This window comes from Phoenix dactylifera, chromosome 1, assembly GCF_051530095.1.
Source record: "Phoenix dactylifera cultivar Ajwa chromosome 1, Ajwa_hap1_PhDact_Kaust_v1.1, whole genome shotgun sequence".
In the NCBI taxonomy this organism is placed as follows: domain Eukaryota; kingdom Viridiplantae; phylum Streptophyta; class Magnoliopsida; order Arecales; family Arecaceae; genus Phoenix; species Phoenix dactylifera.
In genome coordinates this window covers 38,615,517-38,632,502 of record NC_143190.1, presented here as the reverse complement: position 1 = coordinate 38,632,502, position 16,986 = coordinate 38,615,517, and the positions used below count along the sequence as shown (strand labels likewise).

Sequence of the window (16,986 nt, the reverse complement as noted above, 5' to 3'; positions counted from 1 at the left end):
AAGGGGAAATGTTTTTTTTTTTTTTTTAATATAAAGGGAGGCAAGATAGCCACCCAGATTTTTATTAATAGAGAAGTGTCAGAATGTACAATCAAAGTTTTGGTCCTCCGAGGAAGCTGGTATTTGCCACTACTTACAAAACCCCAGCTGGTGGAAACCAACCAAGATAGCCAAAATACAAAACTCTGCTTGGAGAATAAGCAGAGGTAGGAAACCTGAATGACAAAACCATCCGAAAAGCAGAGGTAGAACAACCTTGCCTCCAATAGTCTGAAATTCTGCATGATAAATGCAATGTTTTGTAGTCTGCAGAGAATTGGAAAGCATTTGAACCCTGACCACTGAAGGATATGCTTCTGCCTATTCCAAAGCTCTTACAGGTCCAGAGATTGAGTGGACTAACAATGGTATTCATGGTACCCAAAATTACCATCACAGTAGAGAATTTCTCTACTGTGATGGAGAACAGCGGAATGCATGGGAACAGAAGAGAGATAGCTAGGCGCGCATCACTTTCATTTGCAGAAAATTCTGACTGTTTAGACATCATCATTTAACGTCAGTAGATGAAAACGTATTCACAGGTTGCCTTCAAAAATATTTACCAAAAATTATATATATTCAACAGCCACCACCACAGTACTTCTGACCACCCCAGAGGACTCCATGCTGAAATATGTAAGCATTCGTTGAATCGCAATGTGCTACATGGTCAGAGGGAATATATGATGTATGAGTCGGACCAAGGGCATTCCTTATTAGCACTAGCAGCTCTGCAAGGGGGAACCAAGAGAGGTTGCCAACTTTCCCCGTTCCTTTCCTCCCCCGAAACACCATAGCTCCGCAAACACAAATCTTCCAATGCCTCTCAACCTCCCCAATGAACTCCTCCTCCAAATCCTCTTCCTCTCCTCCCTCCTCGCCCCTACTTTCCACACTGCAACTTCCGGCATCGGATACTGCGAGTGCTCGACCAACTCCAACTTCACCACCAACAGCACCTACGAGTCCAACCTCAACCTCCTCCTGCCCTCCCTCATCTCCGCCGCCCTCCTCACCAATTTTGCCACCCTATCCAAAGGCCAACCTCCTGACTTGGCATTGCCCTATGCTTCGCTGACTTAAGACGAGATGAATGCCAGACCTGTCTCTCCGCCGCAAGCCAAGGACTCCAGCAGCTCTGCCCGTCGGGCAAGTCTGCTGCCATTTGGCCGAACACGTGCTACCTCCGCGACTCCAACCACAGCTTGTCCTCCTCCAGCGATGATGGCTCATATAGAATGTGCTTCCACAACCGAGGGAATGTCACGAAGAGGTTCGAAGTCTTGGTCTGGGAGCTACTGGGCAATTTAACAAAGCGGGCGGCGTATGGGTCGGCGCGGATGTTCGCGACCGGGGAGGCCAAATACACGAACTCTACGACAGTGTATGGGCTGGCACAGTGCACGAGGGATCAGTCGGAGGATGAGTGCTACCAATGCCTGAAGGTGTCGACGAGATATATGCATACGTCGGACTGCGTTTGGGGGAGGCCAGGAGGGGTGGTGGTGGCATACCGTTGCTATCTGAGGTTTGACATCTACCCTTACTACGATTTGTCTGTTGGAGCGGCATCGCCCGAGCCGGCGGTGGATTCCAGCAGGCCGCCTCCTGTGGTGGGTAAGTAGGTTTTCGAGGCACATGCATCTATACTTTGTAGTAGGCCACCCAACCTCACCTTTTTTTTTCAAAAAAAAAAAAAAAAAAAAAAGGCCGATGTCATTTAGGATTTCCTAAGCCTGTATAAGTACCTTAGATCTTCTTGGTGCTAGCCAAGATAAAATTAAACACACGCTTATTCAGATCCTCATATACTTTTTCTATTTAAATTCTAGCTTCCTCACCAAGCAAAAAGTTCAAATCCAATTACAAATATCATAATCCATCCATGATCAATCCAAAATAGATCTGTATTATAGTATCCTCTATTCCACATATGGACCATGCAGCAAGTCTCGTCTAATACCATTGAAGTAATTGAGGATTTCATCTAAAAAGGATAGATAAAAGATATTAGTTGGATTCTTAGATTCTATATAAATACCTAAGATCTAGTTGATAGGGAACTAAACACATGCCCATATGGATCCTCATAATTATACTGATGAACAACTAGGTTAACGTTCTATTACCAATCCATGAATTGCAATGCACCGTCTTTATCGCCATATCCATGTATAATGCATAATATTATTTAGTTAGATTTTAATTGCATGCTCGTTCATGCGTTGGTTAATTTAGGCACTAGCACAAGACACTGCTGGCTCATATTATATTTTGTATGCTCGTTTCAAATTCACTAGAATTTGAATATATTTGTTTTGCTGTTGCTTTTATGGCTCATTTTTTACAAGAAACAATCATTTGCAGGAGAACTTCCAAACTGTGATATCAATTATTCATATAAGTTATTATTTTTTCAGCTTGTGATCAAGCTAGATCACCTTGCGTTGTTGGTCATTCATGGTAGTGTAGCTAATGATAAATAATAAGCAGCAATATGTCGAGTATAAATTCCTTTTATAAATAGGGATTTTCATATTTCTAATATTTCTCATTGCAAGCTTCGCTCAAAGGTTATTATTTTGGTTCAGGAAGAATGCACAAGACAATGATAATCTTTCTTGTTATCCCCATGGCTAGTATAATCATGGTCTTCTCTGCCATTTTCATTTGTTTGTGGAGGAGGAGAACGTCTATAAAGTCATCTGGTGAGTATCTCTCAAAACGAACTTCTATTTAGGAAGCAAGAAGAAGAAGTGTACTTCTTTTTTTCTTTTTTTTTTTGTCAAAAGCTTACATATTATTCATGGTTTTATTTAAAGTATATTTCATGACTACCAGATGCTGGAGGCGAGAAGGGAAACATTGGATCTCTATTATTTGACTTAGGTACCCTCAGAATTGCCACAAATAACTTTTGCGACACAAATAAGATCGGAAGAGGTGGCTTTGGACCAGTGTATAAGGTGAAATGTAGTCTATATCCTGATATAGACTGGCATAGTCTCCGTTCAATTTGATTTGGACACAAATATTTTTCTGTACCAAAAGAAAAACACAAATATTTTCTTTTAATACTTTAAGTTTGAAACAGGGATTGCTATTAAATGGCCAGGAAGTAGCGGTGAAAAGACTTTCAGCAACTTCTCGGCAAGGACTTCAGCAGTTGAAAAATGAGGTTGTTTCAGTCACCAAGCTTGAACGCAGAAATCTTGTAAAGCTGTTGGGTTGTTGCTTAGGGGCTCGTTTGGTTCGCGGGAAAAGAAGGGGAGAAAGTGTGGTCAACGGGAAAGTAATGAGATGCCTCTTATTTGGTTGGAGTTTTCAAAGGAGAGAGAAGGGAAAGTTGTATTCCCATGGGAATGTGATTCCCACATTTCATGGGAAAGTCTTTCCCATGAGAAACATGGGAAAGTTACTTTCCCATGAGGCGGGAATCACTCAATTTTTACTTTTTCCCAAAAAGTCCCTTCAGCATTAAAGAAGCATTAAAGAGGCATTAAAAACCTAATTTTTATTAAGGGCATAATAGGAATTATATATAACTTTCCTAGGAAAGTGGATGGCCAACCAAACATAAGCATCTTGGAAATTTGTCACTTTCCCATGGTCAACCAAACATGCCAAAAGTACTTTTCTAGGCATCCTCTTCCTAGGAATTTGTTTCCCAGGAATCATATTCCTAGGAAGGAAAATGCTTCCCGCGAACCAAACGAGCCCTAGAAGAGGATGAAAAGCTGCTTGTCTATGAATTTCTTTCTAACTCGAGCCTTGACAAATTTTTATTTGGTACGTCAGAAAATCAACTTCAATAAGAAAAACCCGTCCTCTTAATGCACTGAAAGTGCCACTAGGTTAATTTACTAAAAAGCCTTATGTATTTGACAAGTCATATGTATCACTAAACCATGTAAGTCTACTATATTTTGCTTGCACTCAATATTATTCAATTTGAATTATTTTTGCTCCTAATGATGACAATATTGCCTTAAGCCTCTGTGTAATCACTAGCATTATTTGCATAATCTTCTCAAAATGCATTTGTTGATATTATTCTGAAAATATGTTTGACTTGGAGCTGCCTCAAAGAATGAGATAAAATTTTGGCTTGTCTCAGCATAGTTAGACAATACACGTCATGCTTAACTCTAAATTAATCCTGATTCAAATCATCCATATGTTTATTTCATTATGTCGGATACGGTAGATGACTACAAGCTCGCTTGACTGTACATGTTCTGATTGCTATCTACCCTTCTAACATTTTAAAAGTTTTATATTACCTCTGCATTATATTATAGTACCATACTACCTTTGTTGTGGTTGAAATTTGGCCTGAGGGTGACCACGACAGAGGAGGGCGAGGAGACGCCGGCCGGGATAGGAAAGAGGGCCACCTCCGGTGCTCCGGGGTACCTCCGAGAAGATGCTGGCTGGGATAAAAAAAGAGGACCACCTCCTGCGCTCCGGGGTACCTACACAAAGCCTTCGCCGGGGATTTCGGCGAAGGCCCTTCGATGGCTAAGTTAGCCGGGCCTTTTTTGAAGAGGAACTTTTTGAGTGCCTTTAATGGCTTCTTTTGTAGCTATAGTGTGCCTCTCATGGCTTAAGAAAACTTGTAGAAACTTGTAATAGCTTATAAAAGCTTGTAATCGCTTACCGAGGGCCTTTACCTGAAATCTCGGGCTGAGATGTGACCAGCTGGCCAATAGCTGGAGATGGCATGTGCTGGCAAGTGCGGCAGGGTATGGCCCTTGGCAGGTGTGGTAGGGTATGACCCTTGGTGCATCATGAAGTAGCCAACAGGTGAAGTATGGCGCGGTGAGGTTGCGGCAGACTATGACTACAGCATATGTTTGGCGAGGTCAGCTCAGCTTTTGGTGTGCTAAGGTCGGTTCGGCCTTTGGCCGGCGGAGGTCGGCCTGGTCTCCGGCGGAGGTCGGCCTGGTCTCCGGCAGAGGTCGGCTCGGCCTTTGACAGGCTGAGGTCGGCCTAGCCTCTGGCTAAGGTCGGCTCGGCCTTCAGAGGGATCCGAGGTCGGCCCGGTTCTTGGTGGGGCTTCTTTGCCTACGGTCGAGAGAGCCTTGGCTTGCGGTTGACGCTACAGGGCGCCTCGAGCTCGGATCAGGGCGTCATTGTAAATTCGTCATTTCCTATGGTCGAGGGAGCCTATGGCTCCGCGATCGACACTGCAGGGTGCTCCGAGCCCGGCTCAAGGGGCGTCATTATAGATATTTGCGGTCGAGTGAGCTCGTAGCTCTGCGGTCAACACTGCAGGGCGCCCCGAGCCTGGATCGAGGGGCGTCATTCTAGATACCTATGGTCGAGCAAGCCGGTGGCTCCGCGATCGACACTGCAGGGCACCCCAAGCCCGGCTCAAGGGGCATCATTGTGGATTCCTTCGTCTCTGCTCGATCCCTGAACGAGGTTGAGGTCTGTTCGGTCTCTGGCCGAGGTTGAGGTCGGCCTGGCTTTTAGCGGGGCCGAGGTCTGCTCAGTCTCTGGGGTTTGCTTGGCGGGAATTGGGTGGTCCCACACTGAGGTAGGATGATCCATTTTGCCTCCCATCATTTGTCCTCCGACTTCCGAGTTCAAATCATTTCTTGGCTCGAGCGAAGGAAGTAATCAAGTTGTCGATCGTCCTGTAATACAGCTAAACGTGTGTGAAAATATTTGTGCTGAGTAGGGCGGATCTCTTGTGTTGTTGGAGCCAATGGCTTTAGGCCGGGCTTTCCGAGCCGAGCTTGGGTGGTTTGAGCTACCACGTCATTCCAAGCTGAGGTGGCCGAGAGAGCTTTTTAATACATTGTGCGCGCGTTCCCTTTCGAGGCATTATCTAACGGTATACGAGGGGCCAATCATCAATGCCCCGTCTTGCGAGGCGGCCATCATGATGACTAGCCTTTAACGCCGCGATTCAGGAAGATTTGTTGAAGGAGCCTCTAGGCCTGCCATGTGGCAAGATATGGCCACTCGGCCACCCGGATGGGTCGATCAGAGCTGTTGAGGTAGGCTATATAAAATCTTGAGGGGCGTTATTGTAGATACCTGCGGTCGAGCGAGCTCGTGGCTCCGCGATCGACACTGCTAGGCACCCTGAGCCCGGCTCGAGGGGCGTCATTGTAGATACCTACGGTCGAGCGAGCTCGTAGCTCGCGGTCGACGTGGTCGACACTGTAGAGCACCTCGAGTCCGACTTAAGGGGTGTCATTGTAGATACCTGCGGTTGAGCAAGCTCGCGGCTCGCGGTCGACGCTGCAGGGCGCCCCAAGCCCGGCTCAAGGGGCGTCATTGTAGATACCCGTAGAAACCTACAGTCGAGCGAGCCTGTGGCTCCACGATCGACAATGCAGGGCGCCCTGCGCCCGGCTCGAGGGGCGTCATTGTAGATACCCAGAGAAACCTATGGTTGAGTGAGCTCGCAGCTCTGCGATCAACACTGCAGGGCGTTTCGGTGTCCAGATCGGAACATCATTCTAGAAAACCTGTAAAACCCTGCAGAAACCTACGGTCGAGCGAGCTCGTAGCTCTGCGGTCGACACTGTAGGGCGCCTTGAGCATAGCTCGAGGGGCGTCATTGTAGATACCTGCGGTCGAGCGAGCTCATGGCTCCGCGATCAACACTGCAGGGCATCCCGAGCCTGGCTCGAGGGGCATCATTGTAGATACCCGTAGAAATCTACGATCGAGCGAGCTTCTGGCTCCGTGATCGACATTGCAGGAAGCCCCGAGCCTGGCTCAAGGGGCGCTATTGTAGATACCTGCGGTCGAGCGAGCCTGTGGCTCCGCGATCGACCCTGTAGGGCGCCCCGAGCCTGGCTTAAGGGTGCCATTGTAGATACCTACGGTCGAGCGAGCCTGTGGCTTCACGATCGATACTATAGGGCGTCCCGAGGTCTAGTCGGGACGTCATTGTAGATACCTGCGGTCGAGTGAGCTTGTGGCTCCGCGATCGACACTGCAGGGCGCCCAGAGCCAGGCTCGAGGGGCGTCAATGTAGATACCCATAGAAATCCGTAGAAATCTGCGATTGAGCTCGTAGCTCTGTGGTCGACACTGCAGGGCGCCTCGATCCCGGCTTGACGGGCGTCATTGTAGATACCTGTGATCAAGCGAGCTCGTGGCTCCGCGATCGACACTGCAGGGCGCCCCGAGCCCGGCTCGAGGGGCGTCATTGTAGATACTTGTAGAAACCTACGTTCATGCGAGCCTGTGGCTCTACGATCGTCATTGCAGGGCGTCCCGAGCCCGGCTCAAGGGGCATCATTATAGATACCTTTGTGCACTTCCCTCGTTGAACAGTCAACCTTTGAATGGCGGAGACATTTGAGGAGGGGCGATGTGATCAACTGGTGGTATAGCTTGCCCCCGTGCATGTGATACAACATCGCTTGGCATTCAATTTGTTGGGCTTCAAGCTTATCCGCAGGGAGGACTCCATCTTATAGGAAGTCAACAAGAGGGTCCATCCAACTTGGTTTGGTTTCTTTGCACCAGAATGTTTGCTTGATACCTTTTAGAGGTATTTTATCATTGGTGGCTTTCGAGCTTTGAAATCTCACAGGACTTGGTTCATCGCCAGCTGGGAGTCACTGAAGACTTTCGGGCGGTGGGCATTGAGCTCTTTCTCCAACTTTAGCCCTGCAACTAGCGCTTCGGGCTAATATGGATGAGGCCTACGCGCTGCCCCCCGAGGTCGAGGGGCCATCAACATGTAGGGTCTAGGACTGTCCTAGAGCCTCTTCCTCTTCCAGGTTGAGTTCGGTGGTGACGACGCTCTCTTTCGTCAGCCTCCATGCACTGCCTAGCAGGGAGTGACACTAGGAGTGTCGTCGTAAGGACTCATGCCTGCAAAAATGCAGGCTAGACTTCCTCTTGCTGCAGGCTTTGAACAGTTGCGGTGAGTGTTTGGACTTGTTGGACGAGCAGATTGAACTGCTCTAGCTGGATCTGAGAAATTTGATACGCTGGTACCGTGAGGGGTGGGCTTTGGAGTGAGTTGCCGGGAGTTGGTACCCGGCGCCTCGATGCGTTAGAAGCTCCTTGGCTCCTCAACTTCATGGTTACGACTTAGTCCCTTTCTCTAGCGCCAGATGTTGTGGTTGAAATTTGGCCTAAGGGTGACCATGTCGGAGGAGGGCGAGGAGACGCTGGCCGGGATGGAGAAGAGGGCCACCTCCGGTGCTCCGAGGTACCTCCAAGAAGACGTCGGCTGATGAGAGCACAAAAGTGCGATTTACACATCACTTAAATTAATATTATTGCTAATAAATAATGATAAAAGTGTTGCATTAATATTATATTTTTGTGGTGCACAGGTTATTCAAGAGTTTAAATGCGCATTTTGTATAGTTTGGGATAAGGCATGGCTCCAAGCCTGATGATGTTAGGAGCATAATTGAACCTGGTCAAGCACACTTGCACCGGAGCTACACATATCTACATGCCACAGCTTCTAGAGCACATTGGGGATCAAAATAAAGAAAGATCACGTGTAGTTGGGGAAGTATTCCAAGTATTGGTTGGCTATCCCACGCAACTCCAGCGTCTGCGTCCCAGCCGAGATCAGCGCCCCCCTGCAGCCTTCCACGATTCTCCCGCACCCAAACATCCGCCCGAGCCTGGGAAGCCGCCCAGCATCCCGCATCATTTCCTTTCCCCGTTTCAAAGCTTTCGCAGTCAACGTCTTCCATGATCTCCCAGCTCCCGGATCAAGCAACGTCACCTCCCAGCGCGGCATCTCCTCCGGGTTATCTCACATCCGAGCCCAACGTCCGCTTCCGCCCGTATCAAGCTCCCAGCATCCCGTTCTTCAGCCACACCTCTTCCGCATTCACAGCTTCTCCCAACGCGTCAACTGTGATCCGAGCGTCGATCCCACGCAAGTCCAGCTCCCGATTCGTCCGCTCATCCTGCGATCGCCTCTCCCGTGATCAACCACCCTCTTCTGCATCCGTTCCCAGCGTTGAATTCGCCCGCGTGCATATCCAGCATCCTCCCAGCCGCGATCAACGTCCGAGATTCCTCTCCGTCCGCCCATCTTCACCGCGTGCGCTCAGGGGGGATCGGATACTATCTATAAAGCTCCCTCTCGGCTAAGAGAGAAGGGCATTTGGGGGGGGGGGAAGGCTCCGATTTGAAGAAGAAAAGAGGAGCGGCCGGCCTCCGCGGTTGAGGGAAAAGAGAAGAAGGAAACAGGGTATGCCCTGTTTCCGAAAAGAAAAAGAAAAAAAAAGGAATAAGAGAGGGAAAAGCTAGAGAGGGAAAGGCTAGTGTTTTTGTAATGGGAGGCTAACACCTTTGGTCAAGGGTGATGGAAGAACCCTTGATAGTTTGCTTTCTTCAAGTAAATTCTGAACGATTATTTTCTTTGATTTACATCTATTATATGCTCTTGGTTCTTGCATACTTATTTGTTAGATAGATCTTGTACGGTTTATATTTATTGATGCATGGGTTGTTTCGATTTTTGATTTATCGTAGACGTAACCGGCACGATAAATACTTGAATGTTGAATTCATGTTTTCAAAGTATATATTCCATGCTTAGAACTATTCTATCTAATTAATCCTTAATCAAGAATCGCAAAAATTTAATTATTGAAAATAACATTATCAAGGGGGAATCCAGATTCCTAGCCTTCTCTATATTCTTGAACGTTGTTTCATTATCTATTATTCTCTGCTTTTAATTTTTGAAGATCAACTAAAAATTACATCTAAAAATTACGCTAATAATCTATAGATCGTTCCCTGAGGAATCGACCTCGGACTTCCGAGTTATACTACTTGTGCGATTCTCCTGCACTTGGGAGAATAGTTTTATTTTTGCACCACCGGCCAGGATGGAGAAAGAGGGACACCTCCTGCACTCCGAGGTACTTGCACAATGCCTTGGCCGAAAATTCCAGCGAGGGGCCTCCGATGGCTAAGTTAGCCGGGCCTTTTTTGAGGGAGAGCTTTCTGAGTGCCTTTCATGGCTTCTCTTGTAGCTCTAATGTGCCTCTCATGGCTTCTCTTGTAGCTCTAATGTGCCTCTCATGGCTTCTCTTGTAGCTCTAGTGGGCCTCTCATGGCTTAAGAAAACTTGTAGAAGCCTGTAATAGCTTACAAAAGCTTGTAACCGCTTACCGAGGGCCTTTACCTAAAATCTCAGGCTGGGATGTGACCAGCTGGCCAATAGCAGAAGATGGCGTGTGCTGGTAGGTGCAACGGGGTATGGCCCTTGGCAGGTGTGGCAGGATATGACCCTTGATTGGCGCGTCATGGCGTAGCCAATGGGAGAAGTATGGCGCGGTGAGGTTGCGACAGACTATGGCTGCGGCATATATTTGGCGAGGTCAGCTCGACCTTCGGCGTCCTTAGGTCGGCTCAGCTTTTGGCAAGCGGAGGTCGGCCTGGCCTCTGGCTGATGTCGGCTCGGCTTTCGGAGGGGTCTGAGGTCGGCTCAATTCTTCGCGGGGCTTCTTTGCCTACAGTTGAGGGAGCCTTGGCTCGCGGTTGATGCTACAGGGCACCCCGAGCTCGGGTTGGGGCGTCATTGTAGATTTGTCATTACCTGCGGTCGAGGGAGCCTGTGGTTCCGCGATCAACACTGTAGGGCGCCCCGAGCCCGGCTCGAGGGGCGTCATTGTAGATACCTGCGGCCGAGCGAGCTCGTAGCTCCGCGATCGACACTGCAGGGCGCCCCGAGCCTGACTCGAGGGGCATCATTGTAGATACTTGTGGTCGAGCGAACCTATGGCTCCGCGATAGGGTACCCCGACCTCTTGCGGCGCTACATAGTTTTAAGTCTTCAAGTCCCTTAAGTCGTCTAGTCGAGACTCCCCATTTTTTCCACAGAACCACCATCAACTAAAAGGACTCTGCTCCAAGAGCTTATAAACCTCCATACGGAAGTAGCAAGTAGCAAGATCACCTACAGTTCTCCTCATCCTTTCACTATAGTATCCCAAACGCCAGACCCCATGCCTTCCTATCTCCTCCCTAATCTTCCCCAGCTTCTCTTTCTTTTTCATTCCTCTTCACCACCCTTCGCACCGCCACTTCAGCCCCCAGCGACAACTGGTACTGGTACAATTGCTCCATCACATCCAACTTCACCACCCACAGCACCTATAAATCAGACCTCCAAGGCTCCAACTCCTCCTCTCTTCCCTTTCCTCCGCCGCCATCCCCACCGTCTTCTCCACCCAGTCCAACGGCCGATCCCCGAACCAAGTCTTCGGCTCTGCTCCCTGCCGCGGCGATGTCTCCCAAGACGAATGCCAGTACTGCCTCTCCACCGCCGTCCAAGACATCCTCCAGCTCTGCCCGTTGAGTCGAGGAGGAGCCATTTGGTACCTAAAGTGCTTTCTCCGCTACTCTAGCAACAACTTTACCTCTTTCAAAGACAACGAGACTTCAAGATTTAGACAATTCTCCTACGAGACGCAGAATGCCTCGGAGCCGATCTTCGCCGCGCAGTTGGGAAACCTGATGACTGACTTGACAGAGCGGGCGGCATACAGGTCGGCGCGGCTGTTTGCCACAGGAGACGTCAATATGACTAACTTGCAGTGCACGAGGGATCAGTCGGAGGATGACTGCCACCAGTGCCTGCAGCGGTCGGTGAACACCATGTCAACTTACTTCCCATGGAGAATTGAAGCGGTGACGATGGCTTACAGCTGCTTCATGGGGCACACGACGTACTCTTTCTATAATCAATCTGTCGGGGCTGCACCGCCACCTCCGCCAGCACCGGAGATGGATCCCGGCACTCCGCCGCCTAGAGGAAAGGACTCAGGTGATGCCAAAGCTCGCTTTCTTTCTTCCCAATTAGCATGCGTTCATAGCCAGCTCATGAAATCATGAATAGGCCGGGCTGGACTCAACATAAAGCTTGATGGGCCCAAAAGTCCAAAACAACAAACAAAGAGGGAATCTCAGACGAGCTCAGAATATTATGGTTAGGCCAAGCTCGACAACGAATAACATAACAATATGCCTTTCTTGGCTTCTTATGTGAACCGTGGGCTGATATATTTCTAACGAGATGAGCTTCATTAAAATATTAGCATTTTGGATCAGGGAAAAAGAACGGAGCCTTGGTCATCCCGTTGGTTGGCGCGTTGGTGGTCCTCTCAGCCATTTTCATCTGTTCATGTAGGAGGAGAACATTTGTAAAAGTATCCAATAAGTATTGCATACGTCAAGTTTAATTTGCACGGCTTCAAAACAGAAACGCAAGCACTTTTTCTGATATCTAATCCTCGGATCTGATAGGGTTTTAAAAGAGAAGGAAGAGGTGTTTATAAAAAGACATGATGTTTACCAAAAGACAAACCAAAACTGTTTTTGAATTTAAATTCAAAAAAATTAAACGGCAAAAACAAGTCAAGCTCAACTCCCACACAGGGGGAAGCCCCCCGGCATGGGATGATCGAGCGTGACGCGCCCGATTAATACGTTTCCAGATCGGATTTGCCAATTTTGTCTTGGACCTCCATTGGGCTCGTGCGCGTGTAGGCTACTTGCTTTCTTTGCTTCACCAAGTTAAAATGTTGAAGACTATATAAAGACCTTTTGAGTTTCATCTCTTTCCAATGTGGGACTAAAAGAAAGTACACAAGACAAAAGACAAAAGAAGGGTAGGCTTGGAATTTTGAAATACTCCAACAATCCCCCACATATTTCAAAATTCAATAAGACAATAAGAAAAATCAAAAAGCGCGAGAGTTCAATGCATCAAAATGGTGTCTTTGAGACTATGACTAACCATTTTTAGGACTAGTGAGTATGACTTACAGAACTTTGGTGAAATATAAAAATTTCTATGAACCAAAAATTCTTTATGTAAATCAGTGACCCATAGACATATTGACTTCTCAAGTTCTGGGCATGTTCTAAACGGGTTGGTGCAAATAGGCCATGCACCTTACTTGAATATTCATGAGTGCTTTAGAGATTGCTTAATTCTCATAGGAAGCGGCCCCACTCCCACACCCACATAGATGGATCCATCAAGTGTGTACTGTAGGTAGACACACCATTCTAAAGGACTATGGTATCCATTAAGAGCTTTACCTTATCCTCATACGCTGCAGTTTGCACTATCTACACCATAGGGAGGGATTCTCAAAATTAAATATAATAGTGTACTCACAGTCAACTAGCGACTTGTTATTATGCATATGAATATGCTTCATGGGATCTCCAATCATACATGTTGGGTTTCTGTTATTATTGACTTTGATATAGGCATAAGTCCCATCCCCCTCGATGTTTCACTTACTAGTTTTTTATCTAGTAGTTTTGTTAGAGGATCGACCAAATTCAACTCTAACTTAATAACATCAAGGGATATAATCCCATCATCAAGCAGCTGCCTTACAATATTATGTCTTAACTTTATGTGTCTATTCTTCCCATTATAAACTTTATTCTTAGCTCGATATATAGCAGCTTGGTTATCACAAAGAATAGACACAGAAGGTGTTGGTTTATTCCATAATGGAAATTCTTCCACAAGATTTCTAAGCCACTTAGCTTCAGAACCTGTTTTTTCTAAGGCAATAAACCTAGACTCCATCGTAGAGCGAGTGATGCACGTTTGCTTGGATGATTTTCAAGATACGACACCCCCACCAAGAGTAAAGATATATCCACTCGTGAATTTCATCTCATCTGAATCAGAGATCCAATTTGCATCATTATACCCTTCCAGTACAGCTGGAAATCCACGATGTAATAAACCATAATTAATGGTTCCTTTCAAGTACCTTAGTACTCTATGAATAGCACTCCAATGATCCTTACTAGAATTATGAGTATACCTACTCAATCTTTCTACTGCATAAGCAATATCAGAATGAGTGCAGTTAATTAAAAACATTAAGCTACCAATGATGCGAGCATATTCTATTTGTAAAATATCATTTCTTTATTTTTCTTTAAATGTATACTAGCATCATTTGGAGTAGATACATGTTTACTATCATAATGTTGAAATTTTCTTAAAATTTTCTTAATATAGTGTTCTTGTGATAACAAAAGTCCATTAGAACTTCTTGTTATATTAATTCCAAGAATTACATCAGCTTCACCCATATCTTTCATATCAAAATTAGAAGCCAAAAATTTCTTAGTATCTATAACAATATTCAAATCAGTTCCCAATATAAGCATATAATCAACATATAAGCATATGATCATAACAACATTATTAACAACCTTACTATAAATACACTTATCAGTCTCATTAATTAGAAAGCCATTAGATACCAATACTTTATATAATTTTTCATACCATTGTTTAGGCGCTTATTTTAATCCATAGAAGGATTTTACTAATTTACAAACTTTGTGCTCATTACCAGGAACAACACAACTTTCGGGTTGTTTTATGTATATTTCTTCATCTAAATCTCCATTCAAAAATATAGTTTTCACATCCATTTGGTCAATTACCAATTTACGACTGGATGCTAAGCTCTAAATTTACCAATTTTAGCTGTGAAAAGACTTTCCAGAAGTTCACACCAAGGACTTCCGGAGTTAAGAAATGAGATTGCTTTTGTTGCTAAGCTTGAACACAGAAATCTCGTGAGGCTGTTAGGTTGTTGTCTGGAAGAAAAAGAGAAGCTACTCGTCTACGAGTTTCTCCCAAATACAATCCTCGACAAATTTCTATTGGGTATTTTTGACATTCATTTTTTTAAAAAAACTGTCATTGCTCTATTCATGACTGGTGAACTGAGCGGTAAACGGATGGATGGTAAGTCGCAGTAGTCTCTATTTTAGTAGACTGTATGGGACAAGTCATATAGAATTTTGAGATAGGCAAAGACAAGTTCAGATATTTTTTTTTTCCAATTGATAATTTGGTTATATTATGGTATCATTTTACAGGATAACGTTGAATTAAGGCAAAAACCTCATTCTTCTCTCTAATTTGATCATTATGACATTATTATATGCTTTGACTAGATTTTACTTGGATGAGACAGATCCCATCAAATGTGGACTTCTAGACTGGGGAAGCGCTATAAAATTATTGAAGGAATTGCAAGAGGGCTTCTTTATCTTCACCAAGATTCTTGCCTCAAGATTATTCATCGGGATCTAAAAGCAAGTAACATCTTGTTAGATCAGCATATGAATCCTAAGATTTCAGGCTTTAGTCTTGCAAAGCTCTCCAAGTCTGAGAAAGAACATGGAAGCACTAGTAAATTTGCTGGGACAAAGTATGCTAAAAGCCTCATTAACATCCTTATCTTAATCAAGATTTTGATCATTGTGTAATACCTAACAAACGCTATTAATTAGTCTTTGCTATTATCATAATTTATTGAAGTAATAGAATTTTCTTTCATATCTATTTTTCCCTTAAATCAATTTATAGCACTTAACACTGTTGTTGGTTTAACAAATGACAATTGCTTGATTGTGTGCAGTGGATACATGGCACCAGAGTATGCAATGCATGGGTACTTTTCAAATAAATCTGATGTATTTAGCTTTGGAGTTTTAGTTCTAGAAGTTGCGACCGGTCAAAGGATCAGCGACTTCCATGGATCAGGGGATTCTACAAATCTCCTAAGCTTTGTTTGGACTGCCTCTTAATGAATCTTAGTCATTACCAAGACATGAAGCAAAAGATAGGGATTATAAATTGCATTCTGTAATCTCTCCAAGCTTATTCTTTTATTATGGCTAATCTTGTTGATTGTTTCTCAAATAGGCATGGGAGCACTGGAGCAAAGGAAAGGCGTTGGAAATAATGGATCACAGCCTAGGTGAGCTGTACCATAGGCAAGAAGCTTTGACACGCATTCACATAGGATTACTCTGTACTCAGGAAGATATGAGGAAAAGACCTCGCATGGCATCGGTGGTTCTCTTGCTGAGCAATCATTCCGTGACTATTCCAACGCCTTCAACGCCTACATACTTTGTTCGAGGCTGTTGGAAGATCGGAATGTATGAAGCAATAGTCCGAGGATGATCTGAACAATGAAATAAAAAGCTTACATGATATATATATATATATATATATATATATATATATATATATATATATATATATATATATATATATATATATATATATATATATATATATATATATATATATATATATATATATATATATTGCTCCTTTTGAGTATCTTGTTTTTTCTTTTTACATTGTTGTTTTCTCCTCTCTTTTTTTCCGCTTGGAAGAATAATGATTGGGCGTCGGAAACACCTTCTCTTACATACGACCAGAGTGTCTTTCAGTCTAGGCCGATTTAACATTAGTGGCTCATATATATTACTTTTCACTGGTCTAATGCAATGGCTCATATATATTGAGTTTATGTTGATTAACTTTTTCGCTTTTAGGGCTGCAAATGATTCGAGATGCTTATAAGCAGCTTACGATTGGCTTGGTCCAGACCTAGCATAGTTAGAAAGTGAGCTGAGCTAGAACAAATTTGGAGCTTGACTTATAAATGAATCAAATTTGGACATGAGTTGTCTGCAAAAACAATAGGGAAACTTGGCTCATTTCAACAAATAGGGAAACTCTTAAAAATGCAAGCCGAACTTGAACAGTTAAGTTAGGCTCAGATCCAACTCGAGCCAAGGTTGAACAGCTTATCTTTCTTATCATCGAACTTTTTAAATTTTTTATTAATTTATTTTTAGTGTGCATTACATGTGTGTATTAGTATTAGTACAAAATGCAGAACCTGTTTATTACTTATTGTCATACGTAGGAAGTAGGGTATCTTGTGATACTACTCTAGAAAATGTGTTCAACTCTCAGCATTCTTAAGAAACAACTAATGTTCTGCTCACAATATTATGGTTAAACAATAGCCTTCAGTCAACATCCCATATATTGCATTCTCAATGTTATAATTTGGCTATATTATTACATCTTTCTGGAGGATAATTTAGAATTAACCCAAAATT

The 16,986-nt window shown here is 44.6% G+C and overlaps 1 pseudogene; it reads left to right on the top strand.

The window, feature by feature from the left end:
- The first annotated feature begins 861 nt into the window (after positions 1 to 861).
- Positions 862 to 16,030, top strand: LOC103697911 (cysteine-rich receptor-like protein kinase 10; annotated as a pseudogene).
- The last annotated feature ends 956 nt before the right edge of the window (positions 16,031 to 16,986 follow it).